The following is a 17342-nucleotide window of genomic DNA, read 5'->3' as shown; positions in this document are numbered from 1 at the left end:
GGGTGGAGAGGCGGGTTATATGTTTTGCAGTGCTAAGGATCAAGCTCTGGGTCTCATGCATGTTAGGTAAACACTCTACCACTGAGTTATATCCCCAGCCCAAGACTCGCTGTTTTCTTAATCTATGCTGCTCATCAATAGCATCAAAGCTTTCATTTTTGTTTCCCCTTATTTTTAAAAAATCATTTATTTATTTATTTTTCTGAAGTACTGGGGATTTAACCTAGAGGTACTCTACTTATAAGCTAGATCCCCAGCCCTTTTTATTTTTATTTTTATTTATTTTGAGATAGGGTCTTGCTAAATTACCCAGGCTGGCAATTTAGCTCTCCTCCTGCCTTAGCCTCCGGAGTTGCTGGGATTACAGGTGTGGATCACTGTGTCTGGCTATTTCCCTTTTAGTTCTATAAAATAATCCATACAGAATGCAATACCATGCTCAGATGCTTACATATGCCATGCTGAACAGGTGAAGATAGCGCGGTCCCCTAGGTGAGACATTGTAGTGCAGACATTGTCTATGCCCGATGGTGCCCTGAAGATCAGTGTTGTGGCTTAGATGATCGGTGTTAGATTTTATTTTCATGTAACTATTGATCTATCATCCCAAGGAGGGATCGCTTAAATATTTCTTATAAAGATCCTTTTAATAAGAGAAGGGGAACCAGGTGTGGTGGTGCGTGCTTATAATCCCAGAGGCTCAGGAGCCTGAAGCAGGAGGATCAAAGTCAGCCTCAGCAAAAGCGAGTCACTAAGCAACTCAGTGAGACCCTGCTCTAAATAAAAAATACAAAATAGGGTTGGGGATGTGCTTCAGTGGTCCAATGCCCCTGAGTTCAATCCCTAGTACCAAAAAAAAAAAAATGGAAGAGTGTTGAAGTGGCTGATGGGAGATGGTGGAAGAGTGTAGAAAGTTTTCAAAATTCACCTATGAGTTTATTAAATAATAGTTAGGAAGCATAGCTCAGTACTCCCTCATGTTTGAATTATGTTTAGTTGGTTTGGTGTAGCGATGGCAACAATTCATTACCATTTCATTGATATGTTTATCAATTGATTGGCAGTTGGGGAACCAATTGTCTCAATAAGTAAAAACAAAACCTGCCCTTAAGTCTATGTTCCCAACCAAGCAGGTAGATGGCCTGTCCTCTGGAGTTATCCTGGCAATATTGCTCATGCTGAGTATTAAAATACTTTACTTTGGGTTTAAGCATGTTTATAAATCCTGCTCTTTATAAGTCATCATCAAGTTTGAAAAATATTTATGTGACTTCTCATAAAAATATGTTAAAGGAAGAAAAATGTGTCTAATTCTAAAATTAACTAATTAATTGGTTAAAAACTTCATAAAAGTTTGGTCAGAGATGAGGAGACAGCAATAGTTAGTTGTGTTGGAAAAGTTTACATTTTTAGGATAAATTTCACTAGAAGGATAAGCCACAGCCCTCTTTTACCTAGATTCTTTGCTCTATAGTAATGACTATTTCAGTTCATGTTTACACTTTTTTAAAGAAATAAATCAGAGGCTCAAAGATGGGTGCAGATATGTTCCTTGAGTTATGATCATTTCAAGAGCTAACCAAACGCACCACATGATAATATTTCAGTCAGTGATGGACCTCATATGATGGTGGTCCAGAGGATTATGATGGAAAATTCCTCTCACCCATTGATGTCATAGTTCTAACCTGGTGTAAACAAACCTATGCTGCCAATTGTATAAAAGTATGGCAATGCAATTGTGTACAGTACATAACCCTGTACTTTCTGTGGTTATTTTAGTGTGTATGCCTTTTACTTATAAAAAGTTTACTATAAAGCAACATGCCATGTTATACCATCAACAGCCTCAACATCTTGTGTTTACTCTGTCTTTTGATTGCATCAAGGGGCCACTTTAGAGTGATTGACCTAGACCATCTTTGTATAAGTTCACTCCATGATCTTTGCCCAAAGACAAAATCACGTAATGATGGACTGGCCTAAAGTTTAAGAATTGAGTTCTAGATTCAGTGAATTTTCCAACTCACTCTTGATCTTAGATACATGAGACTGACTGGATCATGTCTCAGATTTCTAGCTTTCAAAAATTAAATTGTGTAGGATAAAATATGGGAAGCAAGTGAGCTACTTTAGCTCCTTGCTTTTAAAAAATTAAATTTAAAAAAGCAAACCTTTGTACCTGGTTGTTAGTTGCTATGTTCAAAAGAAAAAACTTTTATATATTTTTTTTTAAAAATTGATATTAGTTTTGAGAGCAGTTTTAAGCTCATTGCAAAATTGAGTATCAGGCACAGAGATTTCCCATGTAGACCTTTTGCCCATATATGTGCAAAGCCTCCTCAGTTATCAACAATTTCTACCTCTTGATATCTTTGTTAAAATCAATGAGCCTACATTTCCACATTGTTATCATCTAGAGCCCATAGTTTTTATTAGGTATTATGTATTCTGAGTTTTGACAAATGTATAATGGATGTGTATCTACCACTGTAGTTTTACATAGAGGAGTTTCAATGCCCTAAAAGTCCTTTGTGTACCACCTAGCAACCACTGATATCTCTCTCTCTCTCTCTCTCTCTCTCTCTCTCTCTCTCTCTCTTTTTTACTGTCTCCATAGTTTTGCCTTTTCTAGAATGTTGTTGTAGTGGGAATCACACAGTGTATATAGCCTTTTCAGATTGGCTTCTGTCACTTAGTAATAAGCATTAAGCATTTAAGTTTCTCCCATATCTTTTTGCGGCTTGATAGCTCATTTCTTCTTAGTGTTCAATAGTATTTCATTGTCTGGATGTATCACAGTTTCTCCATTCACCTACTGGGAGACATCTTTGTTGCTTCCAAGTTTGGGTTATTATAAATAGAGTTGCTGTAAACATCCATGTCCAGGTTTTTGTGTAGCCATAAGTTTTCAATTCCTTTGGGTAAACACTGAGGAGTGTGATTGCTGGATCATATGGTAAGAGTATATTTAGTCTTATAAGAAACAGCCAAACTGTCTTCCAAAGTGGCTGTACCATTTTTCATTCCCACCAGTAATGAAAGAAAGTTCTTCTTTCTCTAGATCCTCACTAACATTTAGTATTATCAGTGTTCTGGGTTTGGGCTCTTCTGATAGGTACCCAGTGGTATCTCTTGTTCTAATTTGAATTTCCCTGATTATGTGTTGGTAGACTCCTGAGAGTGTGTTCTGTGAATGTCCAGAGATGTCTGACCATGGAAACCTGCCATGGCAGGCAAGAGAAGTGTACTATCAGTCTTGTGACTGAGACTTGTCCCTTCCCAGACAAGTAAGTCACAGCCTTAAGTTCATGTCCTCTTTATCTTTTAAACCAATTTAGCCTGTAATACACTGTCAGTTCCACAGTCTCAAGAGTGAAATTATTTTCAGAGGTAGGGCAGCCTCATTCTCACCAGTAGCCACACCATTATCCAGGGGGAAATTAAGTCCAGCCACTCTAATATGTAACCCCGTGCTTCTCCAGTCACCTCTCTAATTACCCCATCCTGGGCACTGACACGTGGTAGAATTAGAGGACTTGTTCCTGCAGATCTGCCCTTCACTACCAGCTCAGGTTTGTTCTCAGCCACGGATGTTAGTATCCGATCCTGGGGACTAGCCCTGCCTGTTGGTTCCCCAGGTGGCTACAAACCTAGGTCTCTGCACTGGCTACTCAACTCACTGCCTGGAAGTTGAACTTAAAGCAGCCTTGCTCCTGCCACCTCTCCTCTCCCATCCGTGTGATTTCACCACACTATTCTCTCCTAGTGGCTTCAATTACTGGTTTTGGAGGGAAGCATTTCTGCTTTCTTCAGCCAAAGAAACTAAGCATTCTTTTTAAGTTTTATAGTTCACAGTGCTTTCAAAAAACGTTTTTATAAAAAAAAATGTCTATTTTTAAGGTGTACAAGGTGATGTTTATATATATTGAAGTGATTACCATGGAAAAGCTAATTACTAGATCCATCTCTTCACAGTTTGAGATGTGGGTCTACATGCTACTCTTTGTATATTTCAAACATACATTATATTGTTACTATAGGTAGGGGGTTGCTTATTAAATCTCTACAATTTATTTATCTACATAACTGAAACTTTGTACCCACGTCTCCATACCGAAGCACTATTATAGTTTGGAACTGGAATGTCCCCAAAAGCTTATGTGGTGAAAACTAGGTCCCCGATGCAGTAGGGGTTTGGGGGATGCAATCAGATCATGGCCCTCTGACCTCATCAGTGGATCAATCCACTGATAACTGAATGGGTTACTGGGAAGTGGTGAAAACTGTAGGGCAAATAGGGCATGGTTGAAGTAGGTCACTGGGAAGTATCCTTGGGGACTGTATCTTGTCCTTGACCTTTCCCTTCCCCTCCCTTTCTCCCTTCCCCATCTCTTTCTCTGCTTCTCAGTCCCATAAGATGAGGCAGCCTTTCCACTATGATGCTCTGCCTCACCCAGACCCAAAGCAATGGAGGCCGCCAACCATGGACCGAAATCTCTGAAACCATAAACCAAAATGAATATCTATCTCCTCCTCTAAGTTGTACTTTTGAGGCATTCTGGTCACAGTGATGAAAATCTGACTAACACAAGCACCTAAACTGAAATCTCTAGATGGGGATATAGATAGAGAGTAGATTTGAAGGTGAAGGACCTCTACAGGGAGAGCCTTAGAAGGAAACAAAATAGAGAGCAAATGCTCTTCTCTCTGGTTCATGACAAAATTGACTTCTGAAGTTCAAGGAAGGGGTACTATTCATCTTTGTATCTTTAGCATGTAGCACTCAGGAGGTTCTTGATAAATATTTGGGGTGCTTCTCAGAAAAGCCAGGGATACATGGCAGTCAACTAGTTATTGAGAATAATTAATGATGGGGCACTGAAACAAGGATGGAAATAAGACTTTTCACCCCTGTTTTTATTCCCAGCGATCTCCACACCTGTTTGAAGCTGTGTGCTTACTTCTGCATTGAGCTGTCTTTCAAATCATTGACATAGAAACAATTGTTGTGCCCATGTTTAGTGGGATTATTTGTGGAACTGAAGGTACCAGATGAAACATTTATTTCTCCAAATCATCTCACCAACGGGAAGTTACATATATTTCCAAACTGCCCCGAGTGTGACAGTGTGGGTAAAGCCTTCTGTGCTGAGGTTAGTGATGGTATATGCAGATGTTAGTAGAGAAATCATCATCCTGATGTATGGTCAGCCTAAAAAAATAAGATTTTTTTTATTTGTTCTTTTTAGTCTGTTGACCTATTTTTTACAAAGAATAATAATAATAAAAAACTGACACCATAGGGTTCCACTTTGATTTTAGCAACCACATATCCCTCTTGTTGTTCACTTTGTGAATGACAAAATTGATGTCTTCACATTTGGATCAGAAAACAAATTTTCTTTCTAAACACACTTTCCTTGGAAAGTCTGTTGTCTTATATTAATTCAAAAGGATTGTCACTCGTACGTGTATGGGCCTGACCCTACCAATTGCTTTTCGGTGGAAGCCCTTTGTGAAAGACACAAGCTCTGTGTGAAGCTTGCCCAGGGATTGTGGATTGCGGAAGTAGCCACAGCAGCCAGGGGCCAGGAAGGTCTTTCAGATCTGGGGGTCAGAGTGAGCAACCTGCTGAATTTGTTAAAACCATCTCATTTTTAACATGCTCACTAGGGTGCAGCAGAGGAAGACGTTGTGTGTGTTCTCAGAGTTTGACACTCAACACAAAAGCAAAAGTAAGTTAAATGAACACCAGCTGATGGGAGAAACACACCAAGTTCAGGGTCACATTTCACCCTGCCTGAATTCATTCTCTACCCACACATGTCGGGGTGGTGATAGTACAGCTAAAATGTTAGTCACTTTTGAATTTTGGAGTCAAATTCTTCAACCAGTACCACTGGAGAATACTTTTCCATATACCTTATTCTGTGAGCCCATCATTAATGTAAGAGTTTTGAGACTATTCTTAAGTGTATCTTTATTAAAATCTTTCTCGCTATATAATCATCCCTTGGTATCTGCAGGGGATGGGTTCCAGGACTCCCCTCTGTTACCCAAACCCAAGGATGCTCAAGTGCCTCATATAAAGTGACATAGTATTCACATTTCACCTATACACATGCTCTCAGGCACTTCACTGGACTCCAGTTAATTTATAAGACAGTATAAATGGTATTTGAATTGTTGGTATACTGTATTATTTAGGAAGTAAAGACAAAGAAAAAAGTTTGTTCATGTTAAGTACAGACAGTTTTATTTTAAAATATTTTTTGACATTACTGACTACATACCCAGCTCTCTTTTAATTTTAATTTTAAGACAGTGTCTCATTAAATTGCTGAGGCTGGCCTCAAACTTGTGGATCCTCCTACCTCAGCTTCCTGAGTCACTGAGATTATAGGTGTGCACCCCTGCTGTGCCCAGCAATTTTTTTTTTTTTTTTTAACGTTTTGACCCAGAGTTGGTAGAATCCACAGAATAGGAATCTGGGAATCTGTTTATATGTAGGGCCAATGGGGAAACAAATTAAGATCAGGAATCCTAGATTTTAGACTTGATAATGTCACTGTCCATTGGGAAACTCATTTAACCACACTGAACCACAGTTTTGTCCATTGTAAGAAATAAAAGGATTATAGTACTTATCATCAATCATATGCATAAAGTATGTCAGTGTTTCTTAAAAAATTGTTATATAAGTGTTTTATGTTTAAGATAAAGACATAAATGCAAAGAATAGATTATATAAAAGTTGGAGGGAGAAGGGTATTTGAGCAATCTCTAAATCACATTCCTTTGAAATTTTTCCATTACTGATGTTCCTATAACAAAGAGTTGTTAAAAAAAAATAGAAGAAGCAGCAGCACAGCTATAGGCGACCATTAGGATAAGTTAGAATCTGTCTAAAGAATGTAAGTTTCACATCTCTGTCCTGAGGGGTCAATATCTGCAGTTGCAGAAGAAAAATAAAATTCTATCTGAATACAGTCCAGAAATTTCCTTATACTGGCTATGATAAGGCTTTTGTAAAAGTACTTATATATAGTTCTCTCTTCTATTTCACATTTTCTTGGTTTCTTTTAAATGAAAATTTACCTTGTGGGGCTTTTGCAAAGATCCATATTTAATTGCTTTATGAAAGAAACTGAAGTTTAAAAACAGTTAACTAACAAATCTTACTTATGATTTGAATTTTGTTTTATTTTGGAAATCTCTGAAACAAATATGATTCAGTTATTCAGTTGTTGGCCAAAATTAATTATATATCTCTTCTGAAATAATTTTCTTTGTGATTTTTGTGTCATTAATTCTCAATTTTTTTGATATACTTCTTAGGATTTTTATTGTAGGCAAGATTGTTATCTACAGAGAACAACGCATAAACTTTGTACATTTTTTTTTTTGCAGAATTTTACATTTGCAAAACAGTACAGTCAAGTTTGAAATTGGTTTTGAGCTGCTTTCCAAACATCTTTACCTGTATCACATGGGACGTCCAAAGCATGTGCAGACAGCTCCTTCCTAAACGCTGACTCACTTTACCAGGCTGACACCTGACTGATATTAAATGTTAGGGTTAGATTTAAGAATCTGAACGTAACACAATTTTGACCTTATTCAGAAACTATCAAACTATCAAAAAGCATACAAAGACTGAAATTAGGGTGGATGAAATCTTGGATGGCTTTTTTCCTTTCCCCCTTATATCCATACCATTCTGTTTTGTTTTGTTTTGTTTTTTGCTTATTTCAGGGGGAAATGAGATGTACTACTCTTGAACAGTTATGCCTATAATCATAACAGCAATCATCTTGCATATAATCATATCAACTTATCTAGGTTTGAAACGTCAGGACAATATTTAGTGTATTTTGTGTTGCTTCATATTTAATAACTTGCAAGTCTTTTTCTTAGAATTTGAGTGTAGAGACCTCAAGTAATGTGTAGAGAGACCGATGAGATTAAGAGGACTGCCTCGTATTTTGTGTAATAAATAGTTTTAAGTTATTGTATAGATTGGTTTTTGCACATTTTGTGCAAAAGTGGTTCTAAATTGTAAATCAGTCTGTGCTTGGAAAATTTTAATAACCTTTACTAATGTATAATTTACACTGAGTAAATGCACACACCTAACAAAAGGAGTTTTGCCAAATGTGTAACCAACGACCCAATCAAGTTATAAAACATTTCTTTCACCTTGAAAGACCTCCCTTGCCACCTCTCTCCACCTTTACCTCTGATCTGATTTCTAGCTCTGTTGGTTAGTTCTCTCTGTTTTAGAGTATCATATTAATTGGAATCACGTAGAACATATTCAGAGTGTCAGACTCCTTTTTCTCAATGTTATGCTTTTGAGATGCATCCATTTGTGACATCAGTACTTTGTTCTTCTTTGTCACTGAGTTAGTATCCATTTTGTGACTGTACCACAGTTCACCTTTTGTGGATATTTGGGTGGTAGACTGTTAAGGGATATTACAATTAAAACTGCTTTACATTTTCAACCCAAGTTTTGGTGTTGATATGTGTTTTCATTTTATTTGGGGGAATATTTTTGGCTGGTAGAGCATAACTTTACAAGAAACTGCCACATTATTTTCTATTGTGATGGGACCATTTAACACTCCTACCTGTAATGTGTGAGAATTTCAGTTGCTCTGCACCCTGTGGACAGTTCACTTGGTCACATCTTTTTTTTTTTTTTTTTTTAAAGACATTCTAATGTAGGTGTATAGGTATCTCATTGTGTTTTTAATTTAATTGCCTAATGATTAATAATTTTGAGCACCTTTCATGCATTATAATTGATTTACCTACCTTCTTTATGCTTTGTCTTTTCTTTACTCAAGTTTTCTTCATATTATAGATTTGTAAGATTTCTTTATGTATTCAAGATAAAAAATCTTGTCAGATATGTGTCTTGCAAATATTTTCTCACTGTGAGAAAAATTTATCATTTTAAATTACTGAATTCAAAAGAGAAATGGTTTACATTTTTATTTTCTTAAAAGTATCATTTAAGAAGCAAAAGCTTTTCATTTTAACAAAGTTCATTTTAGTCAAACTTTTTCCTTATGACTAATATTTTTGTTTCATTTTCTTCCAAGAATCATTTGTTCCCTGAGGCCCAAAGGGGTTTTTTCAAAAACACAATTGATTTCTGTGTTCTAACTTTGCTATATTCAGTTCTTCTCATTATCTTTTTGTGCCTTTCTTAGAATATTATTCATAGATAATCTTCATCTCTGTAAATAGGAAAAAATGTCATGTCTTTAGCCAGTTTTAATATCAAGTTAATGCTAGTCTCAGAAAATGAGTTTGGAAGCATTTTCTAGTTTCTGAAAGTTTGTATAAGATTGACATTTTTTTTCCTTGAATGTTTAATGGAATTCAGCGAAGTCATGTGGGTGTAAAGTTTTCTTTATGAAAACATTTTTGCTTGTAGACTCAAATTATTTAGTAAATATAGATCCATCAGCTTTTTTATTTCCTCTTGAAGTATTATTTTTGCATACTGTATCTTTTAGAAAATGTATCCATCTCCTCTCCATTATTAAATGAATTGGAATAAATTCTTTCATTATTCTGTCCTTAAAATCTGTAGGCTCTCTAGTGAGTTCCTTTTCATTCCTGATATCAGCAAATTATATTTTCTCTTTATATTTCCATAATTTGACTTACTAGGAGTTTATCATTTTTAACTATCTTTTCAAAGAAGTAATTTTTGGTTTGTTAATCTTTTTTTCATCGATCTCTGCCATTTGTTATTCCTTTATATTTACTTTGGGACTATTTTGTTATTTTCTAAATTCTTATGATAGATAAATAGAAAACCTATTTTGAACTTAGATTTAAATTTTATAATCACTGCTTTGTCTTTTGCATATGACACCTTTTTATAGATTATTTAACAGTGCTGATTCATTTTGTCAAAAATTCACTGGGAAAGAAATTAAGATGAAAAGTGAGACTATTTCAGTGATCAGTTTGCAGACCAGGAAGACTACAGTTTGGGGAACAAAATGAAAGTACACTCTGAAGAAACAGGGGGCCTGGTTTATACAAAGTTCCAGCCAGATTTCCACTCTTGTCTGCTATGCAAATGAAGGATGTAAACATCCTCAGACCCAATTGGCTGATTACAGATCACAGCTCATTGGTCAGGTCTGGGTAGCAAAAGGAGACTTTTGGGAGATGGTTTATCTTGGCAGCCATAGCAAGAAGATGCTAGGGTGAGGATCCATGGAGTTTTTGGTTAATCCAGGAACACCACTGAGTATATATATGACACCCTTTCCCACCTTTACCTGCCACTTTATCAAATGGCTTCCTTTTAGAATTTAGGTCAAATTAGCCACTTTAGAGATTCAGTTTTCCTTAAAGATCACAATTATTCAAACATTTGGGAATTTTTAGGTATTTTGGTATTACTAATTTATAATTTAACTCTGTTATGGTCAGAGGTTATACTCTATCAGTGCCCAGACTTTTGAAATTGTTTGAACTTATTGGAGATTTCAGCATATGGCCTATCTTTAGTTCATGTGCCATTGAAACAAATATGTATTGCATGGTTGTTGGATAAAATTATTTGTAAATGTGAATTAGGTGAAGTTAGCAGATAGTGGGTTTTTTTAAATGATTATATGCTTTAATTATGTAAGTTTTAGAGGACAGGTTTTGTGAAAATCAAAGCTTTAATAGTGGCTATAATTAACAATTTTTTTTTTCATTATAAGCAATAACAAGGAATGTTTTAAGAAAAAATGAAAGTTCTGGCCTGGGGTTGTGGCTTAGCGGTGGATTACTCACCTAGCACGTGCAAGAACCTGGGTTTGATCCTCAGCACTACATAAAAATAAATAAAAATAAAGGTATTGTGTCCAACTACAACTAAAAAATAAATATTTTTTTAAAAAATGAAAGCTCTGTTCTAAGAAATGAAATAAATTAAATATAATATGGTGTGTTTTTTAAATTTTAATTTGTTATATATGACAACAGGGTGCCTTAAAATTCATATTACACATATAGAGCACAATTTTTCATATCTCTGGTTGTACAAAATTAGTCACATCCTTCATGTCTTCATACATGTACTTAGGATAATGATGACCATCGTTTTCCTCCGTCTTTCCTACACTATACCCTCTCTCTTTCCCTCCCTCTCCTTTTCCCCTTTGCCCTATCTAGAATTCATTTAATCCTCCCATCTCCCCACCCCTTGCAGCATATTATGGATCAGCATCCTTAAATCAGAAAAATAATTTGGAATTTGGTTTTGGGGATTGGCTAATTTCACTTAGCATTATATTCTCCAGCTCCATCCATTTACCTGCAAATGCCATGATTTTATTCTCTTTTAATGCTGAATAATATTCCATTGTGTATATATACCACATTTTATTTATACATTTATCTACTGAAGGGCATCTAGGTTAGTTCCACAGTTTAGCTATTGTGAATTGTGCTGCTATAAACATGTGGCTGTGTCTCTGTAGTATGCTGCTTTTAAGTCCTTTGGGTATAGACCAAGGCATGGGATTGCTGGGTCAAATGGTGGTTCCATTCCCAGTTTTCCAAGGATTCTCCAAGGAGTCCTTTGGTGCCATACTGCTTTTCATATTGGCTGCACCAATTTGCAGTCCCACTAGCAGTGTATGAGTGTACCTTTTCCCCCACATCCTTGCCAACACTTATTGTCATTTGTATTCTTAATAGCTGACTGGAGTGAGATGAAATCTTAGAGTAGTTTTGATTTGCATTTCTCTAATTGCTAGAAATGATGAATATTTTTTCATGTATTTGTTGATTGATTATATATATCCTCTTCTGAGAAGTGTCTGTTCAGTTCCTTAGACCATTTATTGATTGGGTTATTTGGGGTTTTCTTTTTGGTGGTAAGGTGTTTGAGTTCTTTATGTAGTCTAGAGATTAATGCTCTATCTGACATGTGTGTGGTAAAAATTTGCTCCCATTCTGTAGGCTCTCTATTGACTTCGCTGATTATTTCTTTTGCTGACAAGAAGCTTTTTAGTTTGAATCCATCACATTTATTGTTTCTTGATATTAATTCTTGTACTATAGGAGTCTTTAATAAATTGGGCCTATTTTAACATGATGGAGATTAGGACCTACTTTTTCTTCTAATAGATGCAGTGTCTCTGGTTTAATTTTTAGGTCCTTGATGAACTTTGAGTTGAGTTTTGTGCATGGTGAGAGATAAGGGTTTAATTTCATTTTGTTGCATATGGATTTCCAGTTTTCCCAGTGCCATTTGTTGAAGAGGCTATCTTTTCTCCAATGTATGTTTTTGGTGCCTTTGTCAAATATATGATAACTGTAATTATGTGGGTTAGTCTCTGTGTCCTCTTAGCAGATAGTGTTTTTCACATCTTCTGTATCTATTAACTACTGACAGAACAATAATTTTTAAAAATCTCCATTGTGTTGATTTATTTAGTTCTGTCAGTTTTAGCTTCATGTATTTTGAATTTCTATGATTAGTGAGCACGTATTTAGAATTGTTATGTCTTTCTGACAGATTGTATTTTTGCAATTATGCAATTTCCTCCTTTGAGTAATCCTTCTTTGCTTTGCAGATCATTTTATTAAGACACCTCATCAACTTTCTTGTCTGTTCACATGAGGGAATATTACCAATCCTTTTTCTTTCAGTACATTTATACTAAAAATTCTCGCTTCTAATTTGAAATGCACATTAAATAACTGGACGTTACTTTTAAATACAGTCTAATAAGCTTTCCCTTTAATTGCATTATTTGATCCATTTATATTTAATGTACCTGTTGATATTTTTATGTTTAAGATAAATATTGCTCTGTGCATATGTGTTTTCTGTTTGTCCTTTCCATTTTCCCTTCCTCTGTCATTTCTTTAGTGTCATCCTTTAGGTTAGCTGAAAAAATTTTAAATTTTATCATTTTTTATTAAATTTTATTTCTTCTCTTGATTTTTTGACTATTTCTGCTTTATTATTTTTAGTATTTGCTTTAGGACACATAACATTTAACTCTAACTTATTAATGTTTCTTAACTTCATTTTGTACCAATTCTCATTTTTTCCCACTTCCCTCTTCCTATTGTTTTCCAAGTCACACGTTTAATTGTCTGACATCTGTACAACTCCTTCCATGTAACCACCTCTCTCAGTAGTTTGTGCTATTGTTATCATTTCTTTTACTTCCATGTATGATATAACCTCACCTTACAATGATATTTTAAAATATTATTGTAAATATCATTTTCAATATCATTGTAAGTTGTCTTTGAAAGAAATTATACCAAGAAAAAAAACTATTACATGTACCCAGATATTTTTTATCTTTGTTATTTATTCATTTCTCTGAGATAGACATGTTCCCATCAATTTTCACCAGCTCTGAGTTTTATTTAGTATCATTTCCCTTTAGCCTGTAGTAAATCTTTGGTCTACTGTCAGTGCATTCTCATAGCTTTCATTTATCTTAAAATGTACATATTTCACCCTTGTTTTTAAAGCATATCTTTCCTGAATGTAGAACTCTGGGTTGACAGTCTTATTTTGTTTCAGAACTTTAATGACATTTTTCTGTTGTTCTCTGGCCTCCATTTTTTTTCCCTATGGGGAAGTCTACCATAGACTTATACATCTTATACATTCCTTTATACATCTTTATCTCTAATTGTACATCTTTATTCCCTTATACATATTAATCTGTAATTACATTCCAGATCCTTTTTTTCCCTTTTAATTTTTCATGACAATATGCCTAAGGGTAGTTTTCTTGTATTTTTTCCTGGTTAGGGCATGCTGAGCTTTTTGAATCTGTTTATCAGTGTTTTAAAATCAAATTTGGGAAGTTTCTGACTCTATTTCTTCAAATATTTTTCTTACCCTTTCTTATATTCTTGTCCTTCTGTTATTCCGATCACACATACTTTAGACTATTTTATATTATTCCAAGGTCCCTGAAATTGTTCTTTTTTTTTCTTTTCCAATAATTTCTACTGGCCTCATTTTAAGTTCACTAACCTGTTATTTTCTTTTAATATGTTTCCAATATACTGTGAATTTTTCACCTAGTAAATTTTTCATTTTGATCATCATATTGTTCCATTCAAGAATTTCCTTTTATATAGAATTTCTGTTTTTCTTCTGTTCAACCTATAAGTGATGAGATAACTAAACTTGTATTAAGCTATTTTTTTGTTAATGTTGTTGTTCTGGGGATTGACCCCTGGAACTCGTGCTTGGTAGGCAGGTGCTCTGACACTGAGCTACATCTCCATTCCTGTCTGAGTTTTTTTAGTTTTTAGTTTTAGGTGGATACAATATCTTTATTTTATTTTTATATTATGCTAAGGATGGAACCCAATGCCTCACGCAAGTTCTCTACCTCGTGAGCCCCAACCCCAGACCCTGTCTGAGCTCTTTGACTCTGTTAGATTGTGTTGTTTTGGAAGCTCAACGTGTTTTCTGGAGTCTTCTGATTGACAGATCCCCAAATTCTGTCTCCCCTGTAGATCTTGATGAGTTGTGGTTTTAGAATTTGTGAAGATGGACATAATGGAAGACTTACTTTAAGCTCTGGCCCTTCCTTCTAAGGCAGAGCCTTCCTGGTATCTCAGCATTGTCAATATTGTGTATGACCACAGCTTTTCCCGCCTGGTTGAGCTGGCTCTGCTTGGTCTCTGTATCTCTGGCTCTTCTCCCGGAAGCAGCAGCAGCAGTCCTCTGGTTAGACTTGTGTATGGTTCTGCACTTGCACAGCTGAACCCTGAGCAAAAGACTTGTGGGAAGCACATGTTCAGATCTTGAGTCTGCTTTTACCACACTCTGGCAGCTCTGTCTCCATCAGGACCCAGCCATTCAGTTTTCAGAGGCTTGAACCATCTCAGACTCTAAAATCTGCCTGTTCAGATCAGCAAACTGCAGTGCCTGGACTCCAACCCCCTGTGCGGCAACCAGGAAATTGTCTCCAGGCAGAATTCCAAGATAATCATGGGCCTCACCTCAGGAGTTTCTCTTCTCTCAGGTATTACATTCTTATACTTCCTGTTGTCCATCTCCTGGAAATTATGTCCTCATAAACTTTGTCTAGTTGTTTATGGAAGAAAACCTGATCCAGTTGACATCCCTAAATTCTCTTTAAATTCCTTTTCTTCTTTTTTCTCCTTACTTCTCAAGTGTTAATTTTCTATCATTCATTGCCTTTTTAAATTATTTCTATTCTTAGAGCTATTTTTTTACCTACTTTGTAAAATATTTAATTTATCCACCCTGCAATAGAAGCAACAGAGAGAAAATGGCATGTAACCCAGGAAATACAACAGCTATACAAACTGCTTTTTTTCTTCCTTCAGCCCATTTTCCCAAATCAGAGAAAACTGACAAACCAGAAGAAACCACTGGAGGGCCATTGCAGATTAAGTCAGGGAGACAGAGGGCTGAAATTTTCTTCCTCCATATAGACATCTACTTTACTGGGTATGATCTTTATTTTAGCATCTGAGTTTCCGTACAGATCTACACAATATCTCAGTGAGGAGCTATATACCTTTATACTTAATTTAAAAGTTAGTTCCTCTCTGAATTTTTATTTATTTGATTTAAAAATGAAAAAAATAGCACAAAAGAACTGAAATGAAATATATGCTTCTATGTTTTATAAAGATAAATAATTTGTGGTACTTATAAAACATAAGCAACAACTAATATTTTTTCAGCTTATAAATATCTAAAAGCTATTGGTATGAAATGCTTCTAAATTTTTAAGAACATGTCAGTTTTCTCAAATTTACAGCTAACATTCACTTACATGGATATTCATGAATTTAACTCTGGTTACAAAAATAAAAATAATAAATACCATATATTTTATAATAAATACCATATATTTTATATTGTTATTGCTCTCTTTTATCCCTTTGTCATTGAATGTTCATTTCAACAATCAAAATCTAAATGGGAGAAAAATCATAATTAAGTGCTTTAATATCTATTTAATTTGAAAATTCTCTTAAAGATTCCTTGTCAGGTAATAATATATAAATAGAACCTCTTTATGAGAACAAAGGTGGTCTTTAGGCTAACAGTGCCTTTTATGAGATTTTCCTTGCCATTAGTTTGGTCTTCTAACTAATGGGAATAAAATGATCATTGCAGTGAGCTGGACGCTGGGCTGAGTCTAGTCCCCAGGGGCATGGGTCCGGGCCTTGTTGAGCTTCGTGGTGTGTCTGGTGGACCCAAGTGAGTCATCCTTCATAATGTGTTCAGTGTCTGAGAGCCTCGGGACCAGGAGTCTGCTGACAGACCTCGGCCTCTCAAGGAACAGAAATCAGCCTTTGAATTAAGAGTTATTAATGACACGCATTAAGCATCAGCTGTCATTTTCTCCAGGGAGGGGAAATCTCATGGACAATTTGCAGAGTGTACCTCATTTGTTGTGTTAAATGTCTTTTAATAATGAATGATGGCTTACTCTTAAGTTTTATTCAAGATTCATGAATTTGAGAGGATAGTTTATTCTGTGTTATAAAGAAAAGATGTTTTGGTTAAGCGCTGTAATAGAACAGGAAAAAAAACAAGACGATTTAAAATATGTAATGACATCATTAAAAAATCTTGTAGAAATGATGTCCTTATTCCTCCTGGCTGGATTTCAGTGCAGAAAACACAGCGTAGCTTTGATGTCTCTTTGAAAAATGGAAGAATAATGAAAGGCAAATGGCTTCATATTTTCAGATGGTATTTACAGATTCTTTTTTTTATCCATTTTCCTGTTTTGTTGTTTTTATTAATTCTGTAATCACCAGCCACATAATCCAATTTATAGTAGATGAAACTTTAGATTTTATTTCAGTAAGTTAGAAGTATACTTCTGAATGAGTCTGTCCCTTTTAGCACTTGCTCCATGTCCTTTAAGGAGTCCTTGCAGTAAGCTTCTTTCTCTCTCTCTCTCTCTCTCTCTCTTTTTTTTTGGAATTTGTTTTTCCCCACATTTTTTAATTGGTGCCTTATAATCGTACATACTGATGGGGATTTGCTGTTACATATTTGTACAGGCACGCAATACCCAATATTACTGTATAATTTGCCCACTATAACATACCAGCACTTTCCCCCTCTCTCCCTACCCCCCACCCCCATCCTTTGATGCCTTCTCCTCTCCTAATCTCCCTTTGATTTTCACGAGATCTTCACCCATCTTTCTTTTCCTTTTTCCTCTCTAGCTTCTGCATGTGAGAGAAAACATATGACCCTTAACCTTTGGAGTTTGATTCCAGAGGTTAGATACTCTTAGTGAACAATTAGGAATTTTGCAACTTTAAAT

The sequence above is a fragment of the Callospermophilus lateralis genome, chromosome 13, assembly GCF_048772815.1.
Source record: "Callospermophilus lateralis isolate mCalLat2 chromosome 13, mCalLat2.hap1, whole genome shotgun sequence".
NCBI lineage: Eukaryota > Metazoa > Chordata > Mammalia > Rodentia > Sciuridae > Callospermophilus > Callospermophilus lateralis.
This window is presented reverse-complemented; position numbering follows the sequence as displayed.